Raw genomic sequence first — 22761 nt, 5'->3', positions numbered from 1 at the left:
ATATCCAGGGGCTTCAATTCCCATGCCCTGGTGGCTCTCATTTCCCACAGCTAGAACTACTGAAACTCTAAGGGCAGACCTGGCTTCTCCATCATTGATCAAGACAAGGGGTCACTTGACAATTTTCTCAGGGTTGAGTCACTGAGGAAAAACAACAACAACAAAACCCAAAAAACTACTCTCACATTCCTACACTCACCATGTTATCTCAGCCCAAAAGTCCAGACTTCTGCCTCACTCTCCCTGTGCTCAACTCTAGGTCAACCAGAACCATCTTCTTGGAGTGCCTTCTGCTATCTGGACTCCCATTGCTGCAGCCCACCAGGTTCTAGCATCTGTTCTAGCCATACCTGGGCTTACCAAGGCCTCTGGACATTGTGACTTGCACCTCTCAACCTCCTGGCAGGCTCCTCACCATCATGCCCCTGTTCTGCCAGGATGGGGGCTTCCTCTTGTTCCCCACCAGTAGGTATGAGTGTGAACCCCACTGCCTCACTCTCTTTGTACTCCCTACCTGCCTGAGGATGACCCTTCAGAAAACACCTGTGAATGGACTAACGAATTGATTTTTGTTTAGCAGCATGCGTTTGTGCCGTGAAGTATTAATGGGGTCTCTGCTGCCTCCAGTGCCTTAGTTGTCGGGGAAAAATTGAAGAAGATCTGAAACTGCTGAGGATTCAGCTGGTGATTTAATTTTCCCTAATTTTTCTACCTCTGGGGAAATAGGCAAATTAATGAGAAGCCACACCTCTCAACTTGGCTGCAACATATGAGCGGTTGTCCAGGGAATGCAGGTTTATGAGTTCAGCCACCGTGTCTTGTGGTACAGGGTCACTGAGGGTCCTGGGGCAGTTGTTCCCATTCTCCCTGCAGCTGGGCCCCAGGATCCAGGGCACGTGGAGGGGAAACCCCTCCTGCATTCCTGGAGTGAGAAAGTCTGCCCGTTAGATCACCCCGCCAGCTTCAGTGTTTTTATTTCTTTCCATCTGGTTGCTGCTTCTACTATGGAACTGATGTTGCTTCTCCATAACTACTGGGGGTGCCAGACAAGACCTGGGTGTGGAGAGAAGATCCCAAGGGACAACATGTTGGATTCCTGAGCCCAGCACATAGCACCAAGAGCTCTGCAGTTGGCCCTGCAGCCCGACAGCTCTCAGTCCCAGCTCCAGTCCTCTTGGTGAGGAGACCCGAGCAAGTCACTTATTCTTTCTGGCCCTCAGCTGATTGCTCTAGGCCCTGTGAACTCTCAGGGTGCTTGCAGCCCAAATAATCTGTATTTTATTTGTTTTACAAAGCATTGTGTAGCCTTCTGCGTTAAAGAGACTTGCAACTTCTATGGATTTTGCCACCAGACTTTCTAGTGATGAAAATGTTTTGGAGAGAAGCCACATCTTTTCCTTCTGTTCTGAGGATGTTAACAAAGCAAGTCTTAAACATCATTACAAAGAGGCTTCCTTCCAGTTTCCTTCAGGGTCCTGCCTCCTTGGATTTGGAAAGAGTTTTATCCTCCCTTCGTCTCTCCTCCTGTCTTCTGGTATTCCCTCTGTCCCCTTCTTGGCAGCAGCACCACATGCATCAGAGGGTGGGTGTCTCCTGCTTGTCCGTCAGCTTGGCTATGTGGCCCACATGTGGTATTGCAGGACATTCGACTCATTAAAAAGTCTTCATAAAGTTCCTGGACTCTTGATCTGAGAGGGAACAGGTTTCAGCCCTAGGCAGGCTGCTGGCTCCAACAGCTTCTCCTACCAGGTAACTGCTTCTGATTTCTCCAAGCAAAAATATAGAGCTATCCCCAGGGATCCCCCAACCCATTAATACTTTATTTTAGTGCTTCCCAAACTAGAGTTCAGAAAAAAACTGTTCTTGTCTGGAGGATGTTAACTGATATGCCAAAACATAAAATCTTCCACTTAAATCTATTCTTTTTTATTTAACCATGAAACAAAGTTAGTCATACATTTCTGCTCCAGAATTTCTCAGAACCTTTAAAATATTAGTGTGTCCTGGGAGTCTTCTGAAATGGGGATTAGTCTGCGGCACTTGCTAAGTTTATTTGGTCTTGGGACACTTTGTTTCTAGAGCTCTGATTAACATCTCCCTCAAATAGTGTTTAGTGAAACACATTTAGGAAAATGTTTTTCCATTATAAGATTTATCACACTGTATTGCAATGATTTATTCACATGTCTGCCTTCCTCACCAGACTGCTATTTCCTAAAGGGCAAGAAATGTATTTTACTCATCTCTTTATCTCTAGCACCTAGCACAGTGCTTTGTAGAGTTGGTCCTCTATGGAGCTCTTGCCAGGGTCACCAACAGCCCCGTCTCTGTTCTCATCTTACACAAATTCCCAGCAGCGATGCACTCAGTTTGGCACTCCTTCCTAACCCTTTTCTCTTGGCTCCAGTGACACCACACTCTCCTGGTACCCTTCCACAACACTCAGGAATCCTTTGCAGTCCTTGTATTGAATCCTTCTCCCTCATGTGTTATGGAAATATCAAAGTGCCCAGGGCTCTATTTTTGGACAGTTCTGATGCTATAGCTACACTCTTTCCCCAGGTGACCTCAAGCAGATCCATGGCATAAAAGACTTTCTATAGGCTGGTGATTATCATGCTTATGTTTCTAGACATGGCATTTGAGTCAGACTCTTGTTTCACTACCTATTTGTTATCTTCTCCTAGATGTTAATGTTTAACAAATCCAAAACAAAGCTTTTGATTTACCCAGCAAACCTGTTCATCCTCCAGTCCTTCCTACATTAGTAAATAGCATTATCATCCACCCAGGGGCTTGCTTGTATCTAAACTCTAAAACACATTTGTCTTATTCTGTTTAGTATTGCTATAAAGGAACACCTGCGGCTGGATAATTTATGAAGAAAAAAGGTTTCTTTGGCTCTTGGCTCTGCAGGCTGTACAGGAAGCATGGTGCCAGCATCTGCTTCTGGAGAGGGCTTCAGGCTGCTTCCACTTGTGATGGAAGGTAAATGGAGCCAGCCTGTGCAGAGATCACATGCTGAAAGAGGAAGCAAGAGAGCGAGCCAGTGCCAGACTGTTTTTAACAACCAGTTTTCATGGGAACTAATAGAGGACTCATTCATTACTGCTAGGACAGCACCAAGCTATTCATGAGGGATCTGCCCCCAGGACTCACACACCACCCATTAGACCCCACCTCCAACATTGGGGATTCAATTTCAATGTGAGGTTTAGGGGACAAGCATCCAAGCTATAGCATCCTCCCAATTCTTTATCTTCCCTTTCAATGCACTGGCACATTCCACTAGTACTATTTCTGTGATCACTGAGATTATTGTTTGCCAGATACTCACCCTCCTCCCCATCTCTCGCAGAACATACTTTCCCACCCAATTGTGAACCTGTTTAGGTGACTTGCTTTGGCCACTGGGATGTTAGCAGATGTGTCCAGAGCTGAATGTGTTTGGGAAGTGTGGTTTGGCATTGCATCCTGTGTCAGTTATCAACATATTACCTCTCAGCTCCAATTCACCCTTTGTTGCTCCATCTGTGGAAACGGCTAAAGGCCCTTTATGTCTTTTTCCTTTGCCAGCTGGGATAGTGTTCAACTTTGTTGATGAGGGCCCTGGATGTGCTCCATCCCCTCTGCACACCTGCCCACCAGCCTGGGATGTCCTGCTCCCCAGAGGGTGGTTCTACTTGCCTGAGGGCCATGGAACAGCTCTGGGTTAGGAACCCAAGAGAACTTCTCTGCCATCATATTTCTCTTGGACTATTCTGATAGCCTGTGAACTGGTCTCCTTTCTTCCATTCTTGTTACCCTGCAGTAAATCCTGATCCCAACTGGTTAGTGATGTTTCAGTCATCATACATAAAGTTTTCATATATATCACTTTCTGATTCAGACTAATTTAGCTATTCTAGCATATTGATTCATCTATTTGATTTTGGGTCCTTAACAATATTTTCATTATGATATCTTTATAAAATATTTTCATATCTAGTCCTCCTCACTGCTCTTCAACACACTTTTTCAGTGATTCTTTCCTGTTCACACTTCCAGATGAATTTTAGAATCATTTTGTCATGTTCCCCAGATAACTCCAATACTATAAGTTCATTTGGGAAAATTAACATCTTTATATTATTGAGTTTTTCCATATAAGGTATTGACACATTTATATTTAGTTAACTTCTTTTATGTCCTCAATGAAACATTCTGATTTTCATTATCTAGGCCTTGCACTTTCTCTTTCTCTTTTATTTTCTCTTATAGGCATATAAGTCTTTGCTGTTACTGTGTGTGGGATTCTTTTCTCTCATATTCTTTACATAATTACTGTTAGTATATTAAAAAGTTATTGATTTTTGCACGTTTACTCCATAATGAATCATCTTATCGAATTCTTATTAATTCTATGTGTGTTCAATAGATTCTCTTGAGTTTCTTGGATACAAAATCATATTGACTATAAATAATGATAGTTTTTCCTTCCTTTCCAATAACTATACAACTTACTTATGTTTTGTATCTAATTATACCAACCACAACTTCTATAATGATGTTAAATAATAATAGTGTTCCAGAAAATTTTTACATTCCTATGGAAAGAAAAATGAACATTGACTTTTTTTCATTCTATGTAAGAAAATTAAAATGAATCATAGACTAAATGTGGGAGCTAAAACTATAAAGCTTTTACAAGAAAGTGTAAGATAAAAAAATCTTTGTGTCCTTGGGTTAGGTAACATGTTTTTTAGATATGACACAAAAAGCATAAATCATGAAAGAATGATAAATTGGATGAAATTGAAACATTGATAAATTGAATTTTATCAAAATGGAAACTTCGGCTTTTTGAAAGGCACTCTTAAGAAAATGAAAAGACAAGCCACAGACTGGAAGAAATTATTTTCAAAACACAAATTTAACAAAGAACTTGTATTCAGGATATATAAGGAATCCTTACAACACAGTGAAAGGAAGACAGACAGCCAAATAAATAAATAAGTGAACAGTTTAAACATATACTTCACCAAAAAAAAGATGTATTGGTGGGAAGTAGACACCTGAGAAGATGCTCAAAATCATCAATTATTAGAAAAATAAAAATTAATGTCAAACCAAGATATCACTGTACATCCACTAGATGGTTAAAATTTAAAAACTGACAATAGCAAGTGCTGGTGAGGATTCAGAACAACTGTAACTCACATAAAGTGTTGGTGGGAATGCAAAACAGCACAGCCACTTTGGAAAACAATTTGATAGTTTTTTATAAAGTTAAACATTTATTTAATATGACCCAGCATTCCTACTTTTAGATATTTACCCAAGAAAAAAATGTGTGTTTATACAAAAGTCTATACACAAATGTTTATAGCAGATTTATTGATAATAATCCCAAACTGAAAACAATAAACATATTCATCAATCATAGAATAGATAAACAAATTTTGGAATATTTATACAATGAAATATCATTCATTCAACAACATGGATGAATCTCAAAAAACAGTTTGCTGAGTGAAAGAAGCAGGACTCAGAAGGCTACCATCTGATTTTATTTATATGGCATTCTGGAGGAGGCCAAATTATAGAGATAGAAATCAGATCAGTGGTTTCCAGAGCTGGGGTGGAAGAGGACATTAACTATAAAGGAGCTTGCGAGAAATTTTTGGGGTGATGGATACTCTATGTATTGAATATCATGGTGCTTCAACGACTGCATTTATTTGCTGAAATTATCAAACTGTACAGTTTAAGTGAATAAATTTTAGTGTGTGCAAATTGTACCTCAGTAAACCTGACTTTTAAAAAAGAGATATGCAGTCAACAAAAATTCTTGTTTTGTCCTTTGTTTTAATAGGAATGACATTATTTACGTATTATTTCTGGCCACAGGTTTTAAAAAATAAGACGTTCTTTATTATGTTAAAGAGATAACCTTCTGTGTCTTTAAGATTTCTTAGTTGCCAGCAACAGAAACTGATTCTGGCTGATTTAAGCAAAAAAGAAATTTGTTGGCAGGATTCTGGATGGTTCAGAGAATCACCAGGAAGTCAGGAACAAAGAGTTCCTGGGCAGCTGGCACCACAGTGCAGATCATGACATGGAACACAGAGGAATGGCTGCTGCCGTCTTTGACCATGGGATGCCAAATCTCGAAACACCAACTCTGCTGGTCCCCAGAGCCCAGATACAGCTACTTATGCTTCTATCACTGTGTCCCTGGAAACAGATGTTGCTGCTCTTACTGGAACTGCCATAAAAGATTCTCTGCTGCCTGGCTTTTTTGCTCCCCAATCTGAGCTTATGCTAAATGCCTCACTGTTGCTGCAAGGAGGGGGCCAATACCCAGGGCAGTGAGCACTTGGCCTTTCTTCCATTTCTACAGTGAAAGATGGCTCTGCCTCCCACCCAAACTCAGAAAGCGGGGAATTTCCCAAACATTGGAAAACCTTCAGATGTGGAGTGCCCTCCCACTAAAAACATTCCCATCACTGTCCACTTGTATCATTTAGTCCTAGTATTTTAAAGAAGGTCCCCTTTAGGAATTGATTTTGAATCTTCATAAATGATTTTCCGGCTCCTCTTGAGATAATCATATGGTTTCTCTTATTTGACCCATTGATATGTTCTATAATCAGATTTACTAATATTAAAACAGCTTTGCATTCTGCAGTAAACCCTATTTGGCTGTGGTAAATTATTCTTTTAATATACTGTTGAATTCAATTTCCTGGCATTTTGTCTAGAATTTGCACATTTATATTTATGAGTGAGGTTGGTCTAGTTTTATTTCATGCCGTCTCTTTGCCAGCCTCAGTGACATTCTGGGCGCTTCCTCCTAGGGATTTTGTGCCCCCTGGTTGGGATTTGAGCCCTGAACTATTTTTCATAAACCACAGGCTTTACAACAACCCACATGGCTCATCGAGTGTGAGGAAATTATAGGAACGGACACAGATATGGTGAGAAACTCTAGATGCCCGAGGCATCCCTTAAATCACCCTGGACATTTACTGAGGGCCTACCATGTGTCAGCTGCTGAAATATTTAACCTGAAGATTAAATAAGTTTCTCTGTGGGTAGAATTCAGATGAACCATGAGAATCATCTGAAAATAGAGACTGGGAGAGGAGACGGGAAAGACCATCTCATCCACCTGTGTCTTAAGGTTGGGGGCGGGGGTGGGGGTGGGAAAATGAAGTCCAAGAAGGGAAGAGACCTGCACCCGGAATATGATCCAGGTGTCCCTGACTCTGTCCCTTGCTCTTTCATAGACAGGACAGCCAAAAGCAAACAAACAAATGAACAAACAGAAAAGGTCCAGACTCTGGTGAAAAACATGCTTCAGGCCCCTCAGTAAGAGTGGACAAGACAAACATCTTTACAAGGTTTGTATTTGTATGCTGTATGGTTAGATGCCAGGCCCCTTTCAAGATCCCCTGGCCTTAGGAAATTCTACAGACTTCTGCCAGCCTACACATCCTACATTAGTCCTGTCTAAAGATAAGAGAGCATCAAATATAGCCTGAAACTTAAGCCAAGGCTTCTGGAGCCTGGCTGCAGACTACACGTATTAACTGTGTGATCTCAGATTGTAAAGCCTCAGTTTCTCATCTATAAAATGGGATAATAGGAGTGCTTAAAGTTAAACTAGTTCTAGGCTCAGATAAGCACTCATTTGTAAAGAACCTGCTCTGTGCCACGCCTGTGCCTGATAGTTACAGAGATAACAATGGTTCAAAATGATATGTTTTATTGGAGTGTATCTGTATCTGCTCCAAATACATGACTTTTTGCTCATAGGAATGGCATCTTTAAAAAGTCCTATCTTTTATTTTTCTCTTGAGGCTGTATTTAATAGAACAAAAGGTCTTTGGATAATTATTAAGAAATTGCCTCACCACCCTCTCCAGGCTCTGTGATTTTCAGGTGGGTGTTTCTGGTGATTTCCCAGCTGGGCTCCCCTCTCCAGTGCAGCCTGTAGTCCCGGGGGGATCTCCTGCGGCTGGAGTCCAGTGCAGCAGTCTCAGGCTGGTCAATGTGAATCCCCGTTTCCACATCAGGGAGGCATCTCCTCACCTGTGGGTGTTCCCCCAGGCCATGCCTGGAGGCAGAGCTGTGCTCTGTGGCCTGTGTGGCTATTGTCTTGTTCTGCAGTTCAGTGTCTGCAAAACTTTCCCTTGCATGTGGTGTGGTGCCCACGTCCACACCCACAACTCCAGCATCCCCGTGGTCTCCATCTTGTTACTCTCCAGAACACATAACAGACCAGGGACAAATACTGTTCCATACAGAAATCTGCAGACAGCTCTGACTTTGTAACAGCCCTGGCCGGGGGAAGAGTGGGCCCAGGGTAAAGAGGAGGCCCTGATGCACAGCAGGAGATGTTCTCTGGAATGAGTGGGCAGAGCTTTGCTTTCACCTTGACTGTCACTAACTCACTAAGTGACCTTGACTGAGTCTTTTTCCCTCTCTGGGTCTTGGTTTCCTCATTTTGCACAATGAAAACCCTTCCTCCAGCATCAATTTTCCTTGGCTGTTCGGCTTTAAAATAAGGTAAGTGAAGACAGAGGTCTTTGGGAAGGTTAAAGCTTTCATGATCATCGCAGTCTTACTGGTTGAGGTTTTGTTGAATTGACATCCAATATGAGAAGATGCCTTAGTCAGCAATCATTTGATTACCAAGAATAGAAACCATCTAAACTCCCCTTAAGTGAAGAGACGGAGGGGAATTTCCAGACACCCAATTGTAGAGGAATTACAACTGTGCTTCACAGAGACTGAAGGTCATCAGGTGACTTCTTTCTCTTTGTCTGGTGCCATGTGCCTGCCTCTGCTCCAGTCTTCTCTTGGTAGACCAGTTCCTTCTCTAGGGCCTGTAATTAACCTCCCCAAACTCAGCTACTGTGAGGTTCTGCCTGGTATGGGCACCAGTCTGGCCCTGGCTTCTCTTAACCTATAGCTATGATACTCAACACCATAGAACTGTCTCTGTGAGTGAAGAACCAGCTTGGGTGAGGGATCCACCCTTAGTCAGATCACATGTGTGTGCTGAGTAGGATCCCATGTTACTGAGAACTGAGATCATTGTGGTGGGTCCTGGGGAGAAAGTTCTCTGAGGGGTAGCCTAGTACTCTGTGCTGGAGCTAAGTCATCTGCTTCAATGTTTCATTTTACAAAGAAGTAAAATGAATAATGGAGTTGAAATGACCAGTAAAGGTCACACAGAGAATTAATGGCAATGCTGTGACTTGAATTCAGCCCTCCCAATATATAACACAGGCATCACTGCAGCCCTTCTCTGGTTCAGATGCAGAGGAGTATTGGTGCTTGGTGGATGTGCTCTGTAGTGGAGACGTGAAAATCAAAACAACATAACTCTGTAGCCAGGCTGGATGTGCCAGGTATGTCTTCTTAAGGCCGGGAGTTACTGTAGGTGGGCAAGGGCTGCCTGCCATGAGTGGAACACTGATGCAATTCTGGGGTCCCACTCTGAAGCTCGCAGGCTAGGTGAGGAGACACCAGATGGATTTGCACAGCAATCTGGGGGACATTCCTGGGGCTGATTTAATGCCTCTGCCAGGGCTCACTAGAACTGGGCAGACCATTCCTACAGTATTCATCAGCCACAAGGAGGCCTCCCCAGGACCCATCTCGGATGTCTTCTGTTGCCTCCCAACTTTCCACCTCCATATATGGTGACAGAAAGCATGTGCCATACCCTGTACCCACATCCTCCCAACTGCACCAGAAAAGGGAATGTTTATTTTTAGAAATGGGGCAGGCTCTGGGGATGTACCGGAGAGCAAACAGGCAGTGTTTCTGCCCTAAAGGGGCTTATAGCCTAGAGCAAAGGGTAGACAGAACCACACTATGCTATGTGCTGTGAAAGAAAGGGGCAGGAAGCTATAAGAACACCTGGGGGGTCCCTGACCTGGCTCAGGGAGGGCCTGCCAGGATGACCTCCCTGAGGAAGTGCTTGGGCTGAGAACTGAAGGATGGGTTATGACAATAACTAATATTTTTGAGCACACACTAAGTGCTCTGTGAATGCTGAATCATTTATTCCTCTAGCTAAAGGTTCTGTTATTGCCTCCATTTCACAGATGAGGAGACTGAGATACAGTTAGCTTTTGCCAATTGTCTAAGACTACACAGTTAAAAAAAAAAAAAAGAGGAGGGTACTATACAGCTGGAGACTCAAAGCCTGTCAGTCTGACTGCAGAGTCTGCATTGGTAATCATTAAACCACAGCAGCTGTTAAGTAGGCAAGGGTGTGAAAATGACAGAAGGGAGGCTCAGAGAAGGCACTGAGAGAAGGCCAGACTGATGGAACCCAGCAAGTGAGGTGCAGCCAGGGGCAATACGAGGCCCGGGGCCTTGCAGGGCCTTGAAGAGCCTTGTAGGAGCTTGTGGACCACATTAAAATTTGAGTTTTTATTCTGACTGAAATAGGTAGGAAGACACAGAAGGAATTTAAGGACAGGAAATACATAATGAGAATTGTATTTTTAAAAGACTATTCTGTTCTATTTGTGGAATGGTGAACAGATTGGAAGGGGGTAGGAGAAGATGCCAGCAGACAAATTTAGAGGCCACTACAGGGGCCCAGAGAAGGGGCAATGGCAGTCTGAGGGTGGAGAGGCAGCAGCGGAGAAGGAGAGAAGTGGGAGGGAGAACTGGTGAGTTCTTTAAGAGGGAGGATTGACAGTCTTTTGTAATATGGGGGCTGCAGGAGAGGGAGGTGCTGAGAAGACTCCTTGGATTCTGAGTTGTACATCTAGATGGAGACTGGTGCCATTCACTGACATAGAAGGCACTGGAAGGATGGACTTATTTTCTGTACTTGTCCACACTTTTATGTATGTGTGACTCCCAAATTCTAAGGATAATTTTAATTTGAGGATGTTTAAGAATAGTAATGTGTAAGAGGTGGTTTGATGGCTCTGGGAAATGAGAAAATGGCAACCTGGTATTTTCTGTCTCTTATGGATCTGCACTGTTACTAAAAAACATGACTTAGTGGGTGGAGCCGGACACACCTCACCCCCAAGTGGACCACAGGGAATGAGGTTCTTAGGCAGCCTTTCTAAGGCGAGGCCTCAGCCCTGGCTTTCCAAGCTCACTTGGCAGGAAATTCAGAAAATTTATACTACTTGCTAGAATTCCACATTCCCCAAACCCAGGTTCTCTGAGGGAGGCCTAAGTATGGGGGAACATCCATGTAATCATATGTAGCAGGCATGAAGGAGGGGAACAGAAAAGTACCAGGGAAGCTGTGAAAAGTTTCTACTCCAGCCTTTGTAACTGGGAAAAAATTTAGAAACAGAGGACTAGGAAAAAGCCACCAAATAAATGAACTTCGAGTAACAGGGAGAATAATTCATCTTCTGCCCACCTAAAAACCCCTCTTCCAGCATAGAATATCCACACTCATCACAGGCAGGTTCCACACTCATCACAGGTAGGTTGAAGCAGACTGTACTGGATACTGTCATATAAGTCCAGATCCCCGCTTTGGGAATGAGGCACTCATTCCTCCAGCAGCTGGTAATATTGGCTGCTGACAGCTCACAGCTCAGCCCCTTTGGAAATTGCCCTCTATCTCCCTAGATCATGCACTCTTCCCCAAGGCAGCCTTGCCTTCATTCCAGACAACCCTGAAAGCCATCCCAGCTCCATACAGAATCCTGTTGCAACTGCCTCTCAGCTCACCTTCTCCCTCTGCCCCACCCTGCTTCCTTCACTCCCAAGAACACACCCCAGTAAATCTCCTGCATGTACATCTCCATCTCATAGTCTGTTTCCTGGGACATTTGACCTAAGACACTGTGCTGGCTTTGTAAAGTGTCAGTTTGGCTTGCTGACATGCAAGGATTCCCTTTGCACGTGTTTCTGGTTAAGGTGGGTGAACTAGGAGATCCTCTAAGGAATTTTCGGGGGCAAAAGGGAGGCAGTCGCCATCATGTAGCACAGGCACACTGTTGTTAACCTGCTGACTCACCTCCTTGGTGAAGCAATAGCTGGGCCAGGTGTGAGTATTTAGCTCAGGGTTGAGGGTCTGGTCTATGCAGGAGTTCTTCACCAAGGTCAGAGGCAACAAGAATAGCAGGTTCCAGCCTGTCCTTGTGAGGTCCCAGCTTGTGCCTGTGGGGTTTCAGCCTTTTCATAATCCTCCCTTCCTGATGCCTGCCTTGTGGTCTTTAAGCTCCACCATCAGACACAGAGACAGCCTTACCTGGACTATTTAACCAGCTCCCACAATGCATAGGTCAATTACCTGTAAAAGGTCCCTTCATCTATCTCTCTCTCTCTCTCTCACTACCTCTCCCCACTTTCTCTATCTCTCCTACTAGTTCAGCTTCTCTGGTCCAACTCTGACTGATATAGACCCATTCTAATCAAGGAAAAGCTTAAATTCCTGCACAAACTAGTGCAGTAGCTAATAGGGTCAGGTTTAGTGAGAACAACAGGAGCTTAGCTGACAAAGTCTGCTCTTTGAAGAAAGAAATATGAGCAGTAAGTATGTCCACCCTGGTGCCAGGATGTAGAAGACCAGGTTATCCCAGCCAGAAAGGAAGGTGAAACAAATGGGAAGGCATCAAACAACAGAGCAGAGCAGTATTAGATGAGACCCTGCCCAGCCACTCCTGATTTAAGGCTGTACCAGTGTCTAATATGGAGGGGCTGGTGGTTAAATCCTTACCTCTCATCTGCCGCAGCGTAACACTGAACTCTGGATATATAAGCATATATAAAATAATATACAAGTTCATTCTATAGTTTGTCTCAGTTCTCAGTGCCTCCTTTGTGTTCCATCAAAGGCCCTGAGTTTTACTGTCCCTTCCACCCCCCAGCTAACTGGGGCACTGCCCAGGTGCAGCCAATCAGGGGAGCCTCCTCCTGCACAGATTCAGATATGAGCTGAGGCTTTTCTTGAGGGGTTTTTGCCTTTTCAAGGGCATCTGTTTTCTAGTCATGCTTGCCCCTCTTCTTTCAGGAAATAGTTACTGTACTTTTTAGCTTTTGAGCATGACTGAATGCTGCCCCTCAGGGTTTCCTGGGTTGGGAGTGATTTTCCCAACATGGAAGGATGAGGGATAATCTAGGCATAAGGAGGGGAAGCAGAAACAGAAGGTTTCCAGCTGAGTAATGAGAGAGGGAAAAAGAATAACAGCCTCAAAGGAGAATGGGAGGAAGAGGGTTTATTAGCCACTATTTGAAAACACAATCGTCCCAGAGCAGAATTCTTAATAGATTCAATGGTTTTTACACATATTTTACCTGCAAAACTGGAAAAAGCATGTGAGAAAGGAATACAGAAACTCCTGAGGACAGCTTAACTTTCGATTCTGCTCTCCTTAGAAGATCCAGTCTCTCACTCTTTAGCCCTTAGGGCCTTATCCAGGGATTCCTTGCCTCCTTCTTCACAAACCGTCCCTGCCTTAGAGGATCAGACTAAGTATAGTGGAGCCAGTTCTCTTGGGAAGGCTGTGCTGCTTGAAGGCTGCTCAGGAATGCTTCTGAAAGGGCTGAGAAATCCTTTCTTTTTCTGTCCAGCTCCCCCAACTATTAGCATATTTGCTCACTTTGGTAGGCTACAAAAGTACCCACCTCTCCCAAAAGATATTCACCTCCTAATCCCTGGAACCCGTGATTATTACTTTATATGGCTAAAAAGGGCCTTTGCAGATGTGATGGAGAATCTTGACGTGGAGAGATCGTGTGGATTATCCAGGTGGGCCCTGAGAGCAATCACATGATCCTTATTAGAAGGGGCAGGGGGAGATGTGACACTCACATAGAGAAGGCCACAGGAAGATGGTGCAGAGAGAGACACAAAGACGTAAACTTTGAAGATGGGAGTGATATGGCCACAAGCCAAGGAATGCCAGCAGCCGTTAGGAGCTGGAAGAGGAGACTCCAGGAGAGCAAGACCCTGCCAATACCTTAATTTCAGGGCCAGTGATATTGATTTCAGACTTCTGGGCTCTGAAACTGTGAAAGAATACATTTCTCTTATCTTAAGACACCAAGTTTATGGCTTCTTTGTCACCCAGCCACAAGGACCTAATGTATAGACCCTTTGTGTGCTTCTGTGGAATGTCTCCTACAACAACCCTGGGAGAGTGGGGACCTCCAGAGAAACAGTGTGGGGAGGACAGTGTGCAGAGATCTCAGTCCCTGAGCAGGTAGGTTTGCTGGTGGGAGGGAACTGAGTTTAGACCTAGAAAAGGACCACTGAGTGTAATGAGATAGGACAGCCCAAGGGCTGTTGATTTGAACGCACATGTGCTTATATTCTTGTGTGACTTCTGATCTGTTATTTCATTTTAGGCGTGCTATTTAAACTTTTTGAGTTTCCTTCTCTGTAAAACAAGAAAAATAATATATACCTTATCAGCTATAGGAAGAATTTAATGGGATGAGGCAAGTTAAAAATAGTGTGCATAATTCTAGCAGATTTAAATGCTAAGAAGGTGATTCCTACAAGAAAAGAAAAGGTATGGCAATTCAGGTATGGTTCTAGCAAGTCTAGCTTCTGGGAGGACAAATCCCTGTGGTCTGACTGCCAAATTATACCTCAGTTCACAAGTTTGCTAGAGCTGCAGTCAGGGTCAAGATGGTGTCTGTGTGCATTAGAAACATGGTGTTCAGGATGCAGGAAGTGGAATCAGGCTGAGGGAAGGAAGGTGGCATGGACCAGGTAGATTCTAGGTACCAGTCCTAGAGGGTCCCAGGGTGGCAGGCAGCAGGACTGGCTACATAATTTGCCAGGCTCCATGCAAAATGAAAATGTGGGGCCTCTTACTGAAAGATAAGAATTTCAAGACAGCAATAGCAGAGTATTAAGCCAAGCATGGAGCCTTTTTGAGCACAGCCCCTTCTGAACACAGGGTCTTGTGCAGTGGCATAGATTGCAGGTTCATGAAACAAGCCCTGCAAGGTTTGAGACAATGGGGAATTCAGGATAAAGTCCAGCCAGAGAAAAGCAGAGTCCTGCTGTGTCCCAAGGCAGTGCCGCTTAGCCCCGATGTGCATAGGAATCACTAGCCCCTCTATGTTAATACTATTACTGATAACAATAACAACACCAGTGATAACATTACCTTAGTAGCCTGTATTTATTGAGCACAAATCATGTGCTAGAAGCAAAGCTAAGTATTTTACAAAGCATTGTCTTTTTCTCCCTGGTTTGAAAAGAATAATACCAATCTATGCCAGGTGATTATCAGTGATCTTATTATATATTAACTTATTTAAAGGCATATAAACATTTTACTATTATTTTTCATGCATCATCTTGCTTATGCCTTCTATCATGCCTATAGCTGGTACCAGCACATTATGCCCATTCGACAGATATGGAAACTGAAATTGACAAAGGTTCAGTAACTTGCCTCTATCTGTCTGGGTCCAGAGTCTATGCTCTCAAGCTCTCAAGTAGCTGGTCCTCGTTACAAACAAACTGAAAGGGATTGAATGTTGGCTAACACTAAACAATTTACAACATGCTTTCATGCATGGTAACTCACTACAGCCACCTGTGAAGCATTGCTGGTATCCAGTTTATGGATGAAGAGATTGAGGCCTGGGGGTAAGTGAGCTGTCCAAGTTCACAGCCAGTAAGTGGGAGAAGCCAAGCCCAGGGGCTGGGGGCTCTGTGAGAACACCATGCTGCCTGTTTTTCATTGGAGGGACAAAGGAATGAGGTGTATGCAAAGATCTGCATCCAGCTCCCGAGTCTGATGAGTTCCGGCAGTGGCTCCAGGGAAAGGAGGAGTCCAGGAACAGAGCTGGTGGGGGAGGCGCTCCCAGGAGTGGCCTTCCCAACAGCAGGTGCTGCTCTCCTCCTGCCGCTGAGGAGTCACATGTTCCCTCTTCTGAAGGACTCTTCCCTGTTTCTGGTGAGCATTCCCCTCCCCAGGCCAGACAGGCAGCTGAGCAACAAGGGCTAAGAGAGAGTTCAGACTCTAGGGTTCAAAGCCTGACTCTCTCTCACTGGAAAACTTTCCTCAGTTTCAGTCAAGTGGAATTAATAATAGTGCCCTTCTAACAGGCTTGTTATGAGGATGAAATGAATTAATCCACATATATCTCGGAGAAGAGTGCTCATCTCAGAAGACGCACTTAAGCAATGTTGTGAGTAGGTGTCCTCTTCGTGCAGAGAGCTCTCATCCTGGGGTGCTGGTTGGGACCATAGAAGGTCCCCCTGAGCTGAGAGGCCAGCTTCCTTATCTGAGCAACTGTCAGCCTTCCCCTGCTTGGCTGGGCCCAGCCCTGGACCCCATCCTCTTCCTCATTTTCATTCTGCCAACATTTTGGCAGCAGCTCACTGTTGAGATTCTGTGAGATTCTTTTTTATCCACATGGATTATATATAATCTTCAAAGAAAATGACACCAATTTTCTCTCCAAGTGTGATAGACTAGATCAGCTCCCATTGGGGTAAGGAGGTCTCAGTTCTGGTCCCAGCATTACTATTTGTTAGCTGTGTGATTTTGAGGATAGCATCAAAATTCTCTGGGCCGTGGTTTTCTTGCTAAACAAGGAAGGAGTTGGATTTAATTTTTTTTTTTTTTTTTTTTTTGAGATGGAGTCTCACTCTGTCGCCCAGGCTGGAGTGCACTGGCACGATCTCGGCTCATGGCAACCTCTGCCTCTGGGGTTCAAGTGATTCTCCTGCCTCAGCCTTCCGAGTAAGTAGGACTACAGGCATGCGTCACTGCACCCGGCTAATTTTTTGTATTTTTAGTAGAGACGGGGTTTCACCATATTGGCCAGGCTGGTCTAGAACTCCTGACCTCATGATCCACCCACCTTGGCCTCCCAAAGTGCTGGGATTACAGGCGTGAGCCACTGCACTTGACTGAATTTAATTTTTGAAAAGTGCCCTGAGCCACCACTCCATGCCAGATAATGTATGGAGCGGGGCGGGAGAGGTGGGGTGTTGGCGGGGCGGGGGCACCAGGGGATGTAAAAACAAAGGTTCCAAGCCCCCCCTCAAAGAGCTCCACTCTGGGGCAGAGGAACACCATGGTGAAAGGCCACATTATCCGCTAGCTATGTTTGACTCTGACACTCTAGAATTATTCTTATTGTCACCCTTGACTCCTACAATGCTATCATGCCGAACAGTGAACAAATATGTCTGTTGCTAGTCCTTGCTCTTTCACCAGGTATCTGTTCTGTCTAAAGAAAAATTTCATCAGACAATCCAAGTTCTGAACCATTGGTTTAGCATGACATGTGTCCCCCTAAAAAGGTCCTCTTACTGGTCGAAGTCCAAGGTTATGGTAATGGCTTGCAAAGTTCAGATTCAGATATTAGATGTGGCCCTGAGTTTCTTGGATTGGTAATAGAAGAGACATGCTCCCAGCTCACCTATACCCTTTTCCAGGAGGCCTCTCCCTGATATTTCAAATCAGCAGGCCTGGAGGCTTCTGTCTCAGTAATTCAACAACTACAGCAGCTGGTTCTTTTCCCTTAAGATTTAATACTTGTCATTTATCTATGTCAAAACTGTAAAGGAGCAAGTTTCCAAAGACAGATTTATTATGTGTGCTGAGTGTCTCAGGTGCAGCAGTGCATATAGATGGGCTGAATTCCATATTTTCCCTGAGTTTTTGTTCTATAAAAATAGCCACTTTTACTTTGCATTCAGGCAAGCATGAAATATACAGTCTTGAGCTGTGAGTCACCACGGGGCACTCACAGACAGTAACATTATTGTGAGACTGGGCTCTAGCCATTGGGTTCAGGATCAGCTGCCTAGCTTGCACATGGGTTGGCTTAGGCAAGGAGCAAGTTGTAATCAGAGCTAGCTACATAATTTGTGAGGCTCAGTGCAAAATGAAAATGTGGAGCCTCAAGGTTAAAAAGCAAGAAAAAAAGTGCTGTTATAGATAAAGCTTTTTTCTTTCTTCCGCAGTCTCTCTCCCAGCTTGTCATGGTGTTTTTCATTTGTTATTTAATGTCATTCTAAGAAAAATTAAAGTTTTCAATTATTAGCATGAATTTTATCTTTACATTGTGCAAGGCAAATATAAAAGCACTTAATGTGTATGTGGAATTACCAAACTTATACAATTTGCATTTTGTAGCCCCTCCACAAAAGGTGCCTTGAGCTGTCCAGAAGAGACAAACCGAAGCCCTGCGCTGGAAGGGAGGAAAAGAGAGAGGACCCCCTCCTCCCAACAAGGTATGTTACTGGCTGTAGCTGCCTGAGGGAGGGCTCCAGGTGTGGGGACACTTGCAGGGGAGTGTGCAGCCTCATAAGTGCCCCGGACCTCTGCCCCTTGATGGAAAAGGCATGCACACTCTTCCTGCTTGTACCAAGGAACCCTGCCCGAGGCAGCCAGAGGCAACTGAGGCTGTGGGTCTGAAGAAATTAAGCCAGGCATCTTTCCTTTCTATGGGCTCTCACCCCTCCAACCCATGGCAGTTGGCTTCCCTGGATTTTTGAACCTGTGTGCTGGGATGTGCTTGCTACCTGGATTGGGTAGGTGAGACTTAATCCCCTGGAGATGGGGCCTCTGGCTAGCCATCCAGCAGGTGTGTAGGGGTGCTGCCAAGCCTCACTACCAAGACTGTGGGTGTGTGCTGGGCCCCCGACTCTCCCTGTGTCCTGTCTGGGGTGGAAAGCAGCCACAGTTGTGCGGTGGGGCCTGGGGGAGAGAGAGGCCCCACAGCCCCCGTAGACAACCATCCTGGAAAGGTGGGAGGAGGTAGGACCACAAGTAAGCTGAGGTCCTAAGCCCCTGTGAGTGCCCCATTGTCCCATCAGACCTCACAAAACACAAATTCAAAGATACAAGTCTTAAGAATTTCAAGATGGCAACCACAGAGCATTAAACCTCCTGAGGAGGAAGCCCAGTATGTGGCCCCTGCCCCTGAGGCCGCCCTGGCTGTTACCCTAGATCCACAGCATGGCTTGGGACTGACACTACCCTACTTAGTAATCCTTGGAGCTCTGACCCTTTCAGGACCTCACCCAGCAGGCCAGTGCATTTCAGGGCTGTGACAAAGAGGAGAACAAGGAACATATGTTGGAGACAGAGGCAGAAACCCTGGACCCTAGTCCTGCTTCTGCATGACCCTATCATCTGTGTTACCTTGATAAAGTCATTCCACTTTCCTACATTTACCTTTTACCATAGGGTAAAGAGGATGGTGTCTACCTTTCTCCTTTGCCTCCCCAAGATATTAAACACGGAATGCTAAAGGAAATGTATGTGAGTGTCTCCAATCTTTAGAAAGCAGATGTCATATAGTCACAAGGCTGAAGAGAAACTGGAAGCCAGCTGGGTCGATTTTTTACTCCAGACTTCAATTCCTCCTTCAACATTCCACTAAGAAATCGACCTGCCTCTGCTTGAATTTCTCTTGTGACAGAGAGCTCACTACCTTTCAAGGCTTCTCATTCAATGATTGGATAACTCCTATTGCTGTAAAGTGCCTAGAATAATGTCTGGCACATATTAGGTATTCCATAAATATTTGGTTTTTTTTCTTTCACAATTGAGATTTTATTGGTTGCGTTGAGGATCAGTATACAGACATTTCAATTTGTACACAATTCTTAACATACATACCAATAATCTAAAAAGCCACTATTGTAATTTCTTTTTAAAGTTGTTCCAGTGACTTTCCAGCTTAAAATTTGGAGATAATTTTTCCTTAAGAGGCTATCAAATATCAGTATCTTCACATATTGATCAACTGTTACATAGTCCCACCAATTCAAAATTGAATTGCATATATACCACATACTCAAATTTTCAGTCTTCCACAGCACATGAACACAGTTATTAGGGAAACAGGACTGCGACCAAAGATGGTACAGAGTGCACACAATTCTGACAGGAAGAGCCATGTTCAAGGGCTGGCTTTCTTTAGGAAACAATTCTACTGAAAAACAACATGGCACTAGAAGTAATTTAAAATGTCCGAGACATAAATGCAGGACTGTGACTCTATGTTGCCATTCAGTATGCTTTATATTACAATATATAAAAACTAACCCCCATCTATGGAATGTTAAGCTAACACCCAAGACAGTCAAAGCCTCCCATAATTCAATATCCTGCGCTATCTTCTGGTTGTACCAAAAAATAAACAACCAGCAAATGACTTTACCTCTTAAAAAGCATATACTTAAAAAATGGGATGAGGTGGGATTCCCTCCTTAAAAACGTTTCTAGATCTACTAAAATACTTGCATTTACAAAATAGTTGATAAAAATACTCTTCTGGATTGTACAAGAAGGGAGACGGGGACCGCTAAGACAGGGTACATGCTATTAATCAGACTTGGCTTCTCTCTCTCTGGCTTCATCAGAGGCTGGGCTCTCCCCGATTTTAGTTTCTCCATTTTCTGCAGATAAATGTTCTTTAGTTTCTTGGTTAGCCACTTGGCCTGTTTTCTCTCTGCTCCCCTTTTCCCTTTTGTTTACACTTTTTTTGTCTGAAGATGTATCCTTTCCTGCTGCCTTTTTGGCTTCATTTCCCCTTTTGCAGGAGCGGATTTAGCTGAAAACCACACCGATCCCCTCTTGGGCTCTTCCTTGGCTGCCCCTTCGGCGCAATTGCACTTCCTCTTGGGCTTCGGCAGTGGGAAGAGCGTGAGTCGGGTGCCTTTGAGCTGCAGTGCGCCGAGAGGCTTCGCGAGGCTGGGCTCAATATTCGTTAATGATCAAACAATTATTTATGTTGACAGCCCAAATCTCCCTTTCCGTAGTTTCCATCTGAAGACTTAGCTCTCCCTTCTGGTGCAGAACAAGAAAGCCTAATCTGTCTTCCAGGAGGCTGCTCCTCCTGGGGCCTCTGTCGGTATCCTCTGTGTTGCTCCTAGTTAAACTCTTATTCCTCGGGTAAGATGGTGCTGAGTCTACTCGCCATCCGACTGTGGTGCCTAGTATTGGACACCACATCCCTGATGTGCCCGGACACCTCAGTTCTCTCCCACATAGCATCTATTTGAAGAACTGCTCAAGAGGCTTTGTGGGAGGTCTAGCTCCTCCTCACTCCCTCCAGGCTTGACATGCCTCCCCCACCCACCACCCCGTACCCTTCCCAGCATACTTCCGGTCAGGCAGCAATCAGCTTGCATCTGAGAGGGATCAGCTGTGGTGACTGAGGCTGGCTTGCTCTTGCAGCCCCAGGAACACAGAGATTCGTGCTGAAGAACCAAATGGTTCCTACAGTACAAGCAGGCGCCAGGGACTCCGCAGGAGGCATCACTGGCGCCTTCTAATTGATGAGCAGTCCAGCTCTGAAGCTGTGAGCTCTAAAGCCAGATACCTCCTCCAGGTGACTCTGATCTTCCTCTCCCAGCGGAATAGAGTGAACTTCAGTGTTTCTGGCTTCCAGTTCCTGAACTCTGCTTCTTCCAAGGCAGGTAAGGCAGTTTTGTTCCTCTGCTGGAAAAGTAATTTCAGGCCTCCCTGTGCCACATGCTGGTCCTTTTGCCTGGAACGCTCTTCCTGTCTTCTCTGCTTTCTCCTTCAAGTTTTAGCTTAGGCATCGCCTTCTCTGGGAAGCTCTTCCTGACTCCCATTCCTACCCACAGTGAGTCACTTGCTGTCTGTTCCTCACTTCCATGGTGTTTCCTCCTGTCTCCATCATTCTACTCATTAGCCCAGGTGACAATTATTTGTTGTGGTGTTTGTTGTAGACAAAGACGGTCTTGTCTGTTTTTTTGGTTTTTGAATTTGCTACTAAATGTGTTTTTGATAAATGAATAAATATAATAACACCACAATAGCAGCTAAAAATTATTTATTGAGCATTCACTATGCAAATGCACATGCATTTTCTTAAGTATTCCAATAACACGGTGCCATGGTTATTATCTCAGTTTTAAAGACGTAGAAACAGGCTCACATGAATTATGTAACTTGTTCAAGGCCATAATAGCAGTTTGTGGTGAGTCTGGGACTTAAACCTAGGTCTTTTAAAAAAATTATTATTCCAAAGTCTTATTTTAAACTTTGTAGTATGAATGTTTATCCCAAAGATTTTAAGCACTCCTGAATGTTATATCTTGCATCTAAGAAGATAGGTAGTTCTCAGAAAAAATCAATTGCTTAGAATGCCTTTTACATAGAACTGCTGCTGATATTTCTTTTTGCCAATAATAGAACTTAGACTCATATTAGGCAGTGCAACATAGTGGTTAAGAACTCGGACTTTGGAGTCTGCAAGACCTGAGCTCAAATCCTAGCCCTGATACTAGAATCTTGTGTAAATTACCATAACTTGCCCAAATCATAGTTTGCTTATACAGTATATAAAAAGGGGCTAAACTATGTTGGAGAAATGAAGCTGTTATTTACAGATGCCATGATTGTGTGCTTATAAAATCTAAAATAATCTACAAACTATGGTAGGCTGAAAAATGCACCTCCAACCCCACCTCCACTCAGGATATCAGGTCCTAATTTCTGGAACCTATAGATGTTACCTTATTTGAAAAAAGCATCTTGGCAAATATTGTGCCGAACCCCCGAATTGCCTCAGTAGGGAAAGCACCAGGTTCACAAGGCCAAAGAAGAGACCCAGAGCCAGCAAACGAGACGTGGGGTTTTATTAGGGGCTCATACACAGGGGAGAGAGTCCAGTGGCAGTGGGCTGGGCAGGAGACCCGGACTACCTACAGAAATGGTCCAGTGGCAGTGGGCAGGATGGCATAACCACATGGCCCAGTGGCGGTGACCTGGGCAGGAGAACCACAACTTCCTTTCTAACTGTGTAATTAACTTA

At 44.3% G+C, this 22761-nt stretch overlaps 1 long non-coding RNA gene across 1 annotated transcript in view; it reads left to right on the top strand.

Annotated features, from left to right (window-relative positions):
• The window catches only part of LOC134759412 (uncharacterized), a 61395-nt gene extending 39635 nt beyond the window's left edge, over positions 1 to 21760 (top strand). Inside the window, exons 4-8 of the long non-coding RNA XR_010135480.1 lie at positions 6016 to 6350; positions 7272 to 7385; positions 18102 to 18199; positions 20518 to 21397; positions 21509 to 21760. This is a non-coding gene — a long non-coding RNA (uncharacterized LOC134759412). The remainder of the gene's footprint in view (positions 1 to 6015; positions 6351 to 7271; positions 7386 to 18101; positions 18200 to 20517; positions 21398 to 21508) is intronic.
• Positions 21761 to 22761: the final 1001 nt, after the last annotated feature.

Source organism: Pongo abelii, chromosome 9 (genome assembly GCF_028885655.2).
Source record: "Pongo abelii isolate AG06213 chromosome 9, NHGRI_mPonAbe1-v2.0_pri, whole genome shotgun sequence".
In the NCBI taxonomy this organism is placed as follows: Eukaryota; Metazoa; Chordata; class Mammalia; order Primates; family Hominidae; genus Pongo; species Pongo abelii.
Note: the sequence above shows the minus strand (reverse complement) of the source record. Positions and strands in the feature narration are given on the sequence as shown.